Source organism: Elephantulus edwardii, unplaced genomic scaffold (assembly GCF_000299155.1).
Source record: "Elephantulus edwardii isolate Elephantulus edwardi_28Jun2011 unplaced genomic scaffold, EleEdw1.0 scaffold00327, whole genome shotgun sequence".
NCBI classification, from domain to species: Eukaryota; Metazoa; Chordata; class Mammalia; order Macroscelidea; family Macroscelididae; genus Elephantulus; species Elephantulus edwardii.
In genome coordinates, this window is record NW_006400077.1 from 1,381,692 (window position 1) to 1,394,372 (window position 12,681).

The following is a 12,681-nucleotide window of genomic DNA, read 5'->3' on the forward strand; positions in this document are numbered from 1 at the left end:
ACTTATTCTATAGTTATCAGTGTTCTCTTACTGTTCATAGAGGTTTTCAAAGGCCTATTATTTAAGACATTTTTAGTTCTTACACTTCTGCATATTTTCCTTTTGTTTTGGCTTCTTAATGCCTCAGTGCAATCTTTAGTATCTTCTGACATCCATTTCATTTTTTTTCTTTCTCCTGTCTTTTTGTAGTGACCTTTTATTTTATCCATGGATGATATCATCACACAATTCATACAGTCTTCTATTATTGGTGTTCAATGCTCAAAGCTTTTCTTAAGATTATCATGAAATTCAGATGAAATTGATTCAAGATCATATCTTGGTTCCTGCAGACTTATTTTAAATTTATTCAGCCTAAATTTGAACTTGCATATGAATAATTGATAATCTGAACCACAGTCTGCCCTGGCCTAGTGGGGTTTTTTTGTTTGTTTTTTTATTTATTTTATTTTGACTGCTGATACGGAGCTTTTCCAGCAATTTCTTCCACAAATGTAGTAAATGTGATTCGTATTCCTGATTCTAAGAATACCAGATGAATGTGTATTTATGTTATATTAATTATGCAAAGGAGGCATTTGACAGTGTGGATCATAAAATGTTGTGGCTGACAGTGAAAAGAATGAGAATCCCAGAGCACTTAATCTTGTTCATGCAAAAGCTATACCTGACTCAGGTGGCTGTAGTGCAAACAGAGTAGAGGAAAACATCATGGCTTAAAATTGAGAAAAGTGTCACCAAAGTTGCCTCTTACCAAAGCCACACTTCACCAAAGCTGTATTGTATTTCTTCCAGCTATTAGCAAAGTACTTATCTTAAAATTTTTCTTACTGTGGCCTGGACTTCTCTCTTGCTGGGAGCACTAGAGAGTGGCTCTACCTTCTGGAGACCCTGACCCCTGTACCTGAACCCCTGAACCTGCCATCTGGAGGACATAGTCTTGCCACATGGATGCCTCCACACATTGCCTGGATGCCCTGACCCTGCCACCTGGAGAATAACTTTGCTGCCACCCTTCTGAATTGTGCCAGCAACATCAATATCACATGTGAACCCTTTTTCTTCCCTCTCCCAGAGTTTGAGCTCCCTTTAGCCCCACACATTTAGAGTCCTAGCTGCAACTGTTGCCTGACAGAGAAGGCTGTTAATTCACCATATCTCTCCCCAACTGAAGCAAATCTTCCCTTGATCAGAGAGGAACTCAGGCAGGATACCTGACCCACCCTCCTCTGGAGCAGTAACTTCCTAGGCCAAGGTTATCAGACCAAGAGCCTGTTATAAACTTAAGAATTTAAAACTCTACCACAGCAATGACACAGAAGGAGCAAACTACCTTAAACCCTATACAAACCCAAAATTAGATGTCACTTCAAAAAAAGTGACACAGTATCAATGGATTTTCTGAACCCAGAAATTCTGGTGGGACTTTCTGAAACAGAATTCAAAAGAGCAATGACTGAATATTTTCAATGAGTGAAAGATAAACTTGAAGAATTACAGGATACTGCAAGCAAAATCCAAGGGAAACTTAAAAAAAAATCCAAGACAATGCAGATGAAACAAATGATGCATTAGAGGATCTGGAAAAACAAGAAACCACAATCTAGAATATGAGGACCAATTTCAGATGCTATCAACATGTTGGAGGGACATATGAACAGATTTGAAGAGATGGAACAATTGTCACTACAAATCTGCTAGAACAAAAAGAAGAATCAAAAAGAAAAAAAAATTAAGAAAGGCTAAGAAAAATGTGGGACATCATCGAAAGACATAACATACATGTAATCCGAATCCTAGAACAGAGAAAAACAGATAACAGCACTGAGAAAGTTGTGAAAGAACTACTAGAAGAAAAATTTCCAAGTAAAATGAAGAATGATAGAATTTATATTCAAGAAACTGAACAAACACCATATAGAATAGACCCCAAAAGAAAAACACCAAAACATAGTATAGTCAAATTTTCCAGAATCAAAGATAGGAAGAGAATTCCAAAAGTAGCTAGAAAGAAATGAAGAGTAAGCTATAAGTGAGAGTAAATTATATTGTCAATTTCTCAGCAGAAACCATATGTAATGACATATACAAACACTCAAAGAATGTAACTGTCAACCAAGAATATTGTACCCAGTAAAATTCCCCATCAAATATGAAGGAGAGATGAAGATATTTTTCAGCAAAGCAGAATCTAAGGGAGTTTATAAAAACAAGACCAGCATTACAGAAAACATTGAGAAAAGTCCTTTTTAAAAATTAATTTTAATGAAAGTTTACAGAGACTTAGGGTTCCAAGTCATTGTTGCACTCTTCTCCCTGCCCACCACCTATACCCAATTCACTTTTCTTTTTGCTAAGTAAAAGAAAAACTATTTCTTTGCTTTGCAATCCCTCGCCCCAAGTCCACTGCACAGTGCAGCCTTCATTCTGGATTTCTGTCATGACTATAATACCTAATCATACATCCCTTTTAAACAGTTGTCTCCCTCATCTGTTGAAATGCAGTGTCCATCATTCCTCCCCTTCTTCTCTGTCTTATCTCAACCCCAATGTCAGTCCTATTTTACAATAGTGACCCAATGCAATATTTGTCCTTTTGTGACTGAGATATTTTACTCAGCATAGTGTCCTCCTCTAAGGTCATCTATTTAGCATATTATTTCATGAGTTTCTCATTTTTCAGTGCTGCATAGTATTCCATTGTGTGAATATATCAGAGCTTCCTTATCCATTCATTTGTTGATGGGCACTTGAGTTGTTTCCAGTTCTTTGCTATTGTGAACAAAGCTGCAAGAAATAGGTGTGTATATATCTGCTTCGGTGACAGTTGTGGTTTCTTTAGGGTAAATTCCCAGAAGTATAATTGCTGGGTCAAATGTTATTTCTATTTGCAACCTTTTGAGAAAGTGCCATACAGATTTCCAAAGTAGTTGCACCATTTTACACTCCCACCAAGAGTGAACAAGGGTTCCAGTTTCTCTGCAACCTTGCCAGTATTTGTTGTTTGCTTTTCTGTTAAATGTGCTATTCTTACTGGGGTTAGATAATATCTCATTTTTTTTAATAGAGAAGCCCTTTTTATAGAGATGCCAGAGAAAACAGGATATACCAAGTAACCAGCAACAAAACCAAAAAGAATTCAACAAAATGATAGCAATAAACCCTTCTCTCTCAATAATTACACTGAATGTCAGTAGCAGATTAGATATTAAAAAACAAAACAAAACAAACTCTCAAGAAATAAAACCCATCAATATTCTCTCTGTAAGAGACACACTTGAAAAGTGAGGCTAAAGAAAGACTAAAAATAACTGGGTGAGAAAAAATATACCAAGCAAATGGCAATCAGAAAAAAAGCAGGAATATTAATCTCTGATAAAATACATTTCAAGGCAAAAACCATCATAATAGACAATGAAAGTCACTATATAATGCTTAAAGGGTCAATAGAACAAGAGAACATAACCATAATAAATATCTGTGCACCATATAATAGAGTTGCAAAATATATCAAACAAGCATTAACAAAAACTGAACACAGAAATAGACAATATCACTATAATAGTAGGAGAGTCCAATACATCACTCTCAAGAAGATAGAACCACTAGAAAAAAACTCAACAAAGATGCTGAAGAATTAAAATAAAGAATAAACCAACTTTATCTCATAGACATACACAGTTTAATGAACCCCAAGAAAGGACAGCATACCTTCTTGTATGATATGCAGGGAACATTCTCCTGAATAGATCACATTTTAGGTCACAGGGCAAGAATCAATACATTTAAAAAAAAAAAAAAGCAAACACATAGCAATGATACAATTCATCTTCTCAAACCACAATGACACAAAATTAGGAATTAATGAAAAAAGGATAAAGGAGAAAAAAAAGCCGCACCATACATTTAAAGCTGAACAAGACCTTGCTTGAACATGATTGGGTACTAGAAGAAATAAAAAATAAATTAAAAGGTTTTTAAAGCATTTGTATTAATGAAAACACAACATACCAAAACCTTTGGGAAACAGTCAAAGCAGAAATTAAGGTCCATTTACAGGACTAAACAAACACATCAAAGGAAAAGAAAAAAAATTATAATTGACTCTCTAATCCAACATCTTCAACAAATTGAAAAAGAACAGCAAGAAAACCTAACACCCTCTAAAAATACTGAAATTATAAATACTAGGGCAAAAATAAATGGAATAGAGAGCAGAAAAACAATTGAAACCATCAACAAAACCAGGAGTTGGTTCTTTGTAAAGGTCAATAAAATAAAATACCACTAGCAAATCTAACAAAGTAAAAGAAAGAAAAGACACAAATATTTTTGATAAGAGATGAAAGAGGCAATGTCACACCAGTACCAATTAAAACAAAAAAGTTTAACAATGGAAATTAGGAAAAACTATTTTCAAACAAATATGAAAACCTATTAAATTCCCACAAACTGCCTAAACTGACACAGAACAAATAGAACACTTGAACAGACCCATTTCAAAAGAAGAAATTGAACATGTAGCAAAACAACTCATACACACACACACACACACACACACACACACACACACCAGGAATAGATGGTTTTACAAGTGAATTTTAGAAAAAATTCATAGGAGAACTATCACCAATTCTACATAAAATATTTCAGAAAATAGAAAAAGATGAAATTATCCCAAACTTATTCTATGGGGAAAAAATTACCCTTGATGCCAAAGTCAGATAAAGCACCACCAAAATAGAAAGCTATAGGCCAATATATTTCATGAACATAGATGCTAAAATACTGAATAAAATCATAGCCAATAGTATCTAACAGTACATAAAAAAATAATTCATGGGGGTTAGGAGGAGGGTGTTCATCATAGGGTGCACAATTTGATGGGTGAGTGGGATGAAGGAAATGGGAAAGATCTTTTGTGAAAAACAATGTGTTCAAACTTTGTGAATAAACCAGAGCAAAATTTAAAAACAAAACAAAAACAAAACCTCACCATGACCAAGTAGGATTCATAACATATATACAAGGATGGTTCAATATAAGAAAAACAATCAGTGCAGTTCATCACATTAACAAAGCAAAGAACAAGAACCACATGATCTTATCAATTGATGGACAAAAGGCCTTTGACAAAATCCAACACACTTTCCTGACTAAAACACTCAACAAAATATGAATAGAGACAAATTCCCTCAACATAATAAAACATATATACATAAATACAAGAGCCAACATCATTCTTAATGGAGAGAGATTAAAGGTATTCCTTTTGAGAACAGGAACTAGGCAAGATTGTTTTCAATATTATTCAATATTGTTTTGGAAGTCTTATTAATAACAATAATAAAAGAGAAGAAAATAAGGAGTATCCAAATTGGCATAGAGGAGGTAAAATTATCTCTGTAAGCAGGTAATATGATAACATAGTTAAAGAATCCTAAAGACTCATCCAGAAAACTACTGGACATAGTCAACCAATTCAGTAACGTGGCAGGATGTTGCGCGCCTCACCGGTCCCGCCGGAATAAGGACACAACACACAGCGGTTCCTTCTCACAGCAGTTTACTCAGGAGTTAGTTACAGAGGGTGGTGGAAGATGGAGTCTATCTCTGACCCTTCCTGGGTGCGGCTTTTATCCCCTTCTCGGTACTCCGCCCATCACCGCCCATCAGTCTCATGTGTCATGCCTCCATTGGACCATTAACCCCACGTGAGACCAAGCCATCAACCAATGAGAACACAGTGCCCAAATAAGGTCTTAAGTGTGATTCCGACAAACAAGGCGAGGCAGGAAGTCGGCGCCATCTTGTAATGGTGAATCATGAGGCAGGAAGTCGGCGCCATCTTGTAATGGTGAATCCGTGACTCTCCACAGCAGGAGATGAGCTCAACATACAAAAATCAATTGGATTTCTTTACAATAACAAATGGAACTAAGAAAAACAAAACCCATCACAATAGCGAACTACAAATTAAATACTTTGGAGTAAATATAACTAGTAACACAAAGACTTATTCAGAGAAAATTATACAACATTACTACAAAAAAACAAAAAGAAACTTGGAGAAATGGAAGACTATAACATACTCATGGATAGAAAGACTCAATATAATGAAAATGACATTTCTACCAAAGGTAGTTTATTTAATTTCAATACAAATACTAATTCCATTCTCCAATGAGATGAAAAGACAATTTCCAATATCATCTGGAATGGAAAGAGACACCAAATAAGGAAAGAACTCCTGAAAAAGACTGAAAAAGAGAGACAAGGTAGGAAGCATTCCACTCCCTGATGTAAAATCCTAGTATACTGCCGTGGTGGTCAAGACATCATGATACTGGTACAATGACAGACACATAGATAAATGGAATAGAATTGAGAACCCAGAAATCAGCCCATCTACCTATGGTCAACTGATTTTTGACAAGGAGATGGAATCAATTAAGTGGGTAAGTGATAGCCTTTTTAAGAAAAGGCGTCAGCAAAATTGGAAAACTATTTGCAAAAACTCAAGTAAGATACACACCTCGCACTACACACAAAAACCAACTCAAAGTGGACTTAAGACTAAAACCAAGGACTATAAACTTCATTAGATAAAAGCGTGGAAGAACTCTAAAAGCCCTAATCCACAAAGTGAACAGACTTACAAGCATCCTGAAAAAAACTAAACAAGCAAATGATAAAATAGAGGAATGGGATCTTCTAAGAATCAAATCCCTATACACATCAAAAAACTTCTCCAACAGGGTAAAAAGGAAAGCCACAGGCTGGGAAAAATATTTGGTAATGACATGTCTGCTAAGGGACTTATGGCTAGAATTTATAGGATATTTGAACACCACAACATAAATAAACATAAAAGGTAAACAATCCAGTTGCAAAATGGGCACAGGATATGAACAGACACTTCACCAAAGAAGACATTCAGATGGCAAACAAATGCATTAAGAAGTGTCCAAAATCCCTAGCTCTAAGAGAGTTGCAAATCAAAACAGCTATAAGATATGATTTTACCCCAGTAAGACAAGCAAAATCCAACAGTGTAGCAAAAACAAATGCTGACGAGGTTGTGGAGAGATTGGAACTCTTGTTCACCATAGGTGGGAGTGAAAAATGATGCAACCACTATGGAAGGTAGTATGGCACTTTCTCAAAAGTTGGAAATAGAAATATCGTTTGACCCAGCAATTGTGCTACTGGGAATATACCCCAAAGAAACCAGAAGTTCCCCCCAAACAGATAAATGCACACCCACATTTATTGCTGCATTGTTCAGAATAACAAAGAGTTGGAAGCAATCCAAGTGCCTATCAACAAATAAATAGGTAGAAAAGCTGTAGTATAGTCACACAATGGAATATTACACAGCACTTAAAAATAAGGAACTCAGTTATATAGTAATCAATTCATGTTGTTGTTGTTAAGTGCTGTTGAGTCATAGATGGCTCATAGTAACCCTGTGAAAAAAAGGCCGAACAATTGTATAGCTTTCATTGTTCCTCCAAGTTCATAGGATTTTTAGAGGCAAACTGTTTTAGAAATGGATGCCAATCCTGCTTCCCTGAGAAAATTATATGAAAAGCTAGACTCTCTGAAGAGGAGTGTGGCATCAGGATTGGAGGTAGACTCATCAATAACCTATGCTATGCAGATGACACAATCTTGATGAAAGTGAGGAGAACTTGAAGCACTTGTTGCAGAAGATCAAAGAATGTAGCCTTTCAGTATCGGTTGAATCTCAATCTCGAGAAAACAAAGATTTTTTACCACTGGACCAATAAGTATGATGGATGGAAAGGAGGTAGAAACTGTCAATAGCGCCATTTTGCTTGGATCCACAGTTAATACCTTTGGTACCAGCAGTCAGGAAATAAGAAGACACCTTCCACTGGAAAAATCTGCAGTTTAGGATCTTTCCAAATTGTTGAGGAGTTACTACTTCAGTTTGAGGACCAAGACCCATTTGATTCAGGCCATAAACTTTTTGATTACTTGCTCTGCATCTGAGAGCTAGATAATGAATAAGAATGACAGAAAAAGAATTGATACCTTTAAGCTGTGGTGTTGGAGAAGAGCACTGAACATTTCATGGACTGCCAAGAGAATGAACTGGTATGTCTTGGAAAGGGTGCAACCGGAGTACTTTTTGGTGGCAGTAATGATGAGATTTTTGCCTCACATAATTTGAGCATGTTGGTAGGAGGAGCTATTCCTTGGAGACAGACATGATGCTGGGAAAGGTTGAGAGGGCGCGAAGGGGAGGAAGACCCTCAACTATGTGGATTGACATGGTGACTGCTGTAATGGGCTCTTGTGAGTCAGAAAGTGTGCGGATGGTGCAAGATAGAACAAATCTTTTACTCATAGTGTCGTTATGAGTCGTACTTGACTGGACGGTACCTAACCACAACAATAGTAACTATAAGAAGTAAAAGGTCAGTCCTGCTTTCTAGTATGTCTTAATCTGGGAACTCTACTAAAACCTTGTCACCATGGATACATTTATGGATTTGACACATCAGTGTCGGTGTTAGCATCACAGAAACCCAAACTTACTTCAGTACAGCAAACCGACAGACAATTTCTGTACTAATTAGAAAATTGAATTCCTCCAAATACAGCAAACTGACAAATTTCTTTTGTCCTTTTAATATAGCTGATTAGGCATACAAATATAATGTTACCATATCCAGTTGAAGCCTGCATAAATGCTTTAAGACATTCTCCTGGGAATATGTTGAAGTGTTAGGGCTGAAATTCATGCTTGGCATACCGTGAAAATGTCCCAGATGTGAATATTAAGGTCACATAAAAGTTTCTGTTGAGTCTTTGATACTGATGATTCACACAAGTCCTAAAGTGCATAGCCCCCAACAATGGCACAGAATCCAAGCCTTTTTAACCAACAGACCTTTGCTGGAAAGTAGCCTTTTATTTAAAGTATTTTTAACTGAGAAGTCAGATCTTTTTTGATTAACAGTGTTTTGCTGGCTAGGGACTCTTATTTAAACAAGCTGTGGCCCAGAAGTAGGGCCTTTTTTTGTCAACAGCCTTTCAATATATAATACAAGATGATTAAAAACAAAAACCAGGCAAACTTAACCAAGCAAATGTATAAGAAAGGTGAGATCTTGTACATAATATATACTGTATTCTTGTATATTATTCTTATATATATTATAATTATATAATAATTATACTATAATTATTATAAATATTACTCTATATTCTTTTATATTCTACGCACAATAATGACACTTGAAGAAATTATATAATTTACTTAATTTGAAGAGGTGTTTGTGTACAGTAAAGTAAGAATTGACTCATAGTTGATCCTTCCAGCATGTTTTCAGAGGCAGTAAATTGCACGGGAGGAGATAGATGGCCCATCCTTCTCCCACAGAAAAGCTGATGGATTTGAACTTCGTGCTTTTGGGATTACAGTTTAGCTTCTTACCACTAGGCCACCAGAGCTCCCTATTTTGTAAAGAAAATAAAGAATATTTATAAACAATGAAAAGCTCTGACATTTAAACAATAACTGGTTAATTTTATTACAAGGCTTCTGATATATATGTTGCTTTTGTTAGGTCCCTCATAAGTTTGTTCCCACTCATTTCAAAAATATGTAAAACAGAATAAAACATACCCTGATCCTGGACCATTTTCATAATCATTGTTTATGTTTGAGCCCATTGTGTCCAGCCATCAATCCACCAATTCATCCCACTGAAGGTTTTTTTAACCTATACCTCTATTCTCAATTGCCTGTCACACATCAGAAAGCTGGACAGTGAACAAGGATGACAGAAGAATTATTGATGTATTTGATTTGTGGTGCTGGAGAAGAGTACTGAATAGTCCATGGATTGCCAAGAGACTACAGTCAGAGTGCTCCTTGGAGGCAAAGATGACGAAGCTTCATCCTTCATTATTTGGATATGTAACTAGTTAAGGCTATGAGAAAGGGTCATTATGCTTTGAAAGATGGAAGGTCAGCAAAGGAGAGAAAGACTCCCATGAAACGGATTGACATGGTGACTTCAGCAATGGGCTTGAGCGTTTCAAATATGATGAGGACCGCACAAGATAGTGCAGGATTTAAATTGGCTATGAGTTAGGATTGCTATGAATCATACTCATACTTGACAGCGCCTAACAACAACAGCAACTACTACTACTACTACTACTACTACTACTACTACTACTACTACTACTACTACTACTACTATTAAGAAGAGTATCTCCATTAAGGTATTAATTCTTTCTGATAAGATATTCAAAGAACAGGACATGAAGTCTTGACATCCTTGCTCCTAAAGTTGTTGTTGTTGTTGTTGTTGTTAAGTGCTGTCGAGTCGCAGGCAACTCATAGCGACCCTATGAAAGAGAGTCCTCGGCGCTTGGGTGCCTTTCATCCTCTCTCCAGGTTCATAGGGTTTCTGGAGGCAAGCTATTATGGAAGTGGATGCCACTCCTCCTTTACTTCTCCTGAGACATAGTAGCTTATTTTTCTGCCTGTTCAGAATATATTAAATATTCAACACCATAATTCAAACACACAAAGGTACTGTTGAGTCGAATACTACTCAAAATAATGTTATTAAAACCGAATCTGAACCCTGACCTATTCTGTCCTATTTACAATCTGACACATTTGGGTCCATTGCTTTTGTCACTTTGTCAGTCCTCCTGGTTGAGGGTCTTTCTCTCTTTTGCCATCCCTTTTCCTTTCCAAGCATGTTGTCCCTCTCTAATTCCTCTCCTCAAAACATACCCAAAATATGTGAGACAAAACTTTACCATCTTTGCCTCCAAGTAATACTCTGTTGCACCTTCTCCAAGACATATCTATTTGTTCTTTTGGAAATCTAAGGAATATTCAGGACTCTTCTCCAGCATCACAGTACAAAGATATCAGTTCTTTTCTGTCAACCTCATTCATTGTCCAGCTCTCAGCAGCAAATCAAGTGATTTAAAAGACCATAGCCTGGAACAGGCTCACCTTAGTTCTCAAACTAGCATTATTGCTTCCTACCTGAAGACTTTTCCAGTGCTTTCTATTTATCCTGATGATAAATGATGGCTTAGAAATACTGCATAGAATGTAGTATGTTTTTCTTATTAAGGATTATTAAATAAATCCCAATGTGTAATAACTCCATAGGACATAGTGAAATTGTCTCAAGGGGTTTCTTAGACTTAATGGGAGTGTTGTGTTCTATCAAGTCAGAACTGATTCATAACGGATTCTATAGTGGATTTTCAGAAGCTGTGAATTACATAGAGGGGATTATCCATCTTTCTATCATGAAGCAGCTTGTGGTTTTGTGAATCACCTGACCAGACTAGTAGCACAACTCCTTACTCACTAGGCCACCAGAGCTCCTTAATAGGAATAGGTCATAACTTTCTCCCTTGGGGCCACCAACATGTTTGAACCATCAATCTTTTGGTTAGCTTTCAAATTCTTGAAAATCACACCATCTGTATTACTTCAGATGCACCATAATGCACCCATATATGGACCAAAAGAATTGTAAAACAATATTCCAAATAGAAAAACTCATAATTTCCCAGAGATAAAATAATGCAAATTATCTAAAAAAATACAATATATGAAATTTATTCATTCAACAGTGAAAATTAATGTTTTGTTAGATGTAAGAATGTAGTTGATGTTTTGACTACATAGTATTAATTAAAAAAAATTGGTTTTGTTGTTATGTGCCATCGAGTCTATTATGAATCATAGTGACCCTGTGCACAATAGCTCTGAACCCTACTCTGACCTGAGCCAATCTCAGGCCTTTGACACCCTTACCCTTATTATCGTAGTTATTGTGTCCATCTATCTCATCCAGAGTCTTCTTGCCCTATGCTCTCCCTTCATCCTTATAAGCATAGTGTCCTTCTCCAAGAACTGGTCCTTCCTGGCAGCATACACAAATTATGTGAGATAAAGCCCCCAAATCCTTGCCTTCAAGAAGTAACTTGGTTTTGCCCTTTCCAGGACAGATCTGACTATTTTCTTCACAGTCTATGGTATGTTCAATACTCTTCTCTAGCACCATAACTCAAAGGCATGAGTTCTTTCTCTGTCATCATTGGTTATTATCCAGCTCTCTGATGTATAGCAAGTAATTATGAAGACCATGCCCTGGATCAGGTGGACCTTAGTCTCTAGGCTGATATTTTTGCTCTTCAGCACTCTGGGAAGGTTCCTTAAAGTAGATTTTCTCAATGCAATTCATCTTTTCCTTTCCTGACTGCTGGTGTCAAGAGTGTTAACTGTGGACCTAAGAAAGCTGAGATTGTTAAAAATCTCAATCTCTTCTCCGTCTGTTATGGTGTGGCCAATTGGCCCAGTGGAGTGGTGGATACAAAAAAACAAAACAAAACAAAACAAAAACCCAACCAGTATTATATTATTTTCTTAAAGTTAAACATGAAGAAGTCCCAAAACCTACGTGCTTAAATCCTAATAACTCTTACACTTGTATATGTAATCCCTTGGGAACAGAATTTTGCGACATTAAGGTTATCATAACAATTTAGGGTGTATTTTAAATAATTACTATTTCAAGTGAATCATAGAAAAAAAATCATTCACAAATGTTGGGGAAGATCACCAAGGAACTGAGGAATAAAAATTGAGAAAAAGTTAGA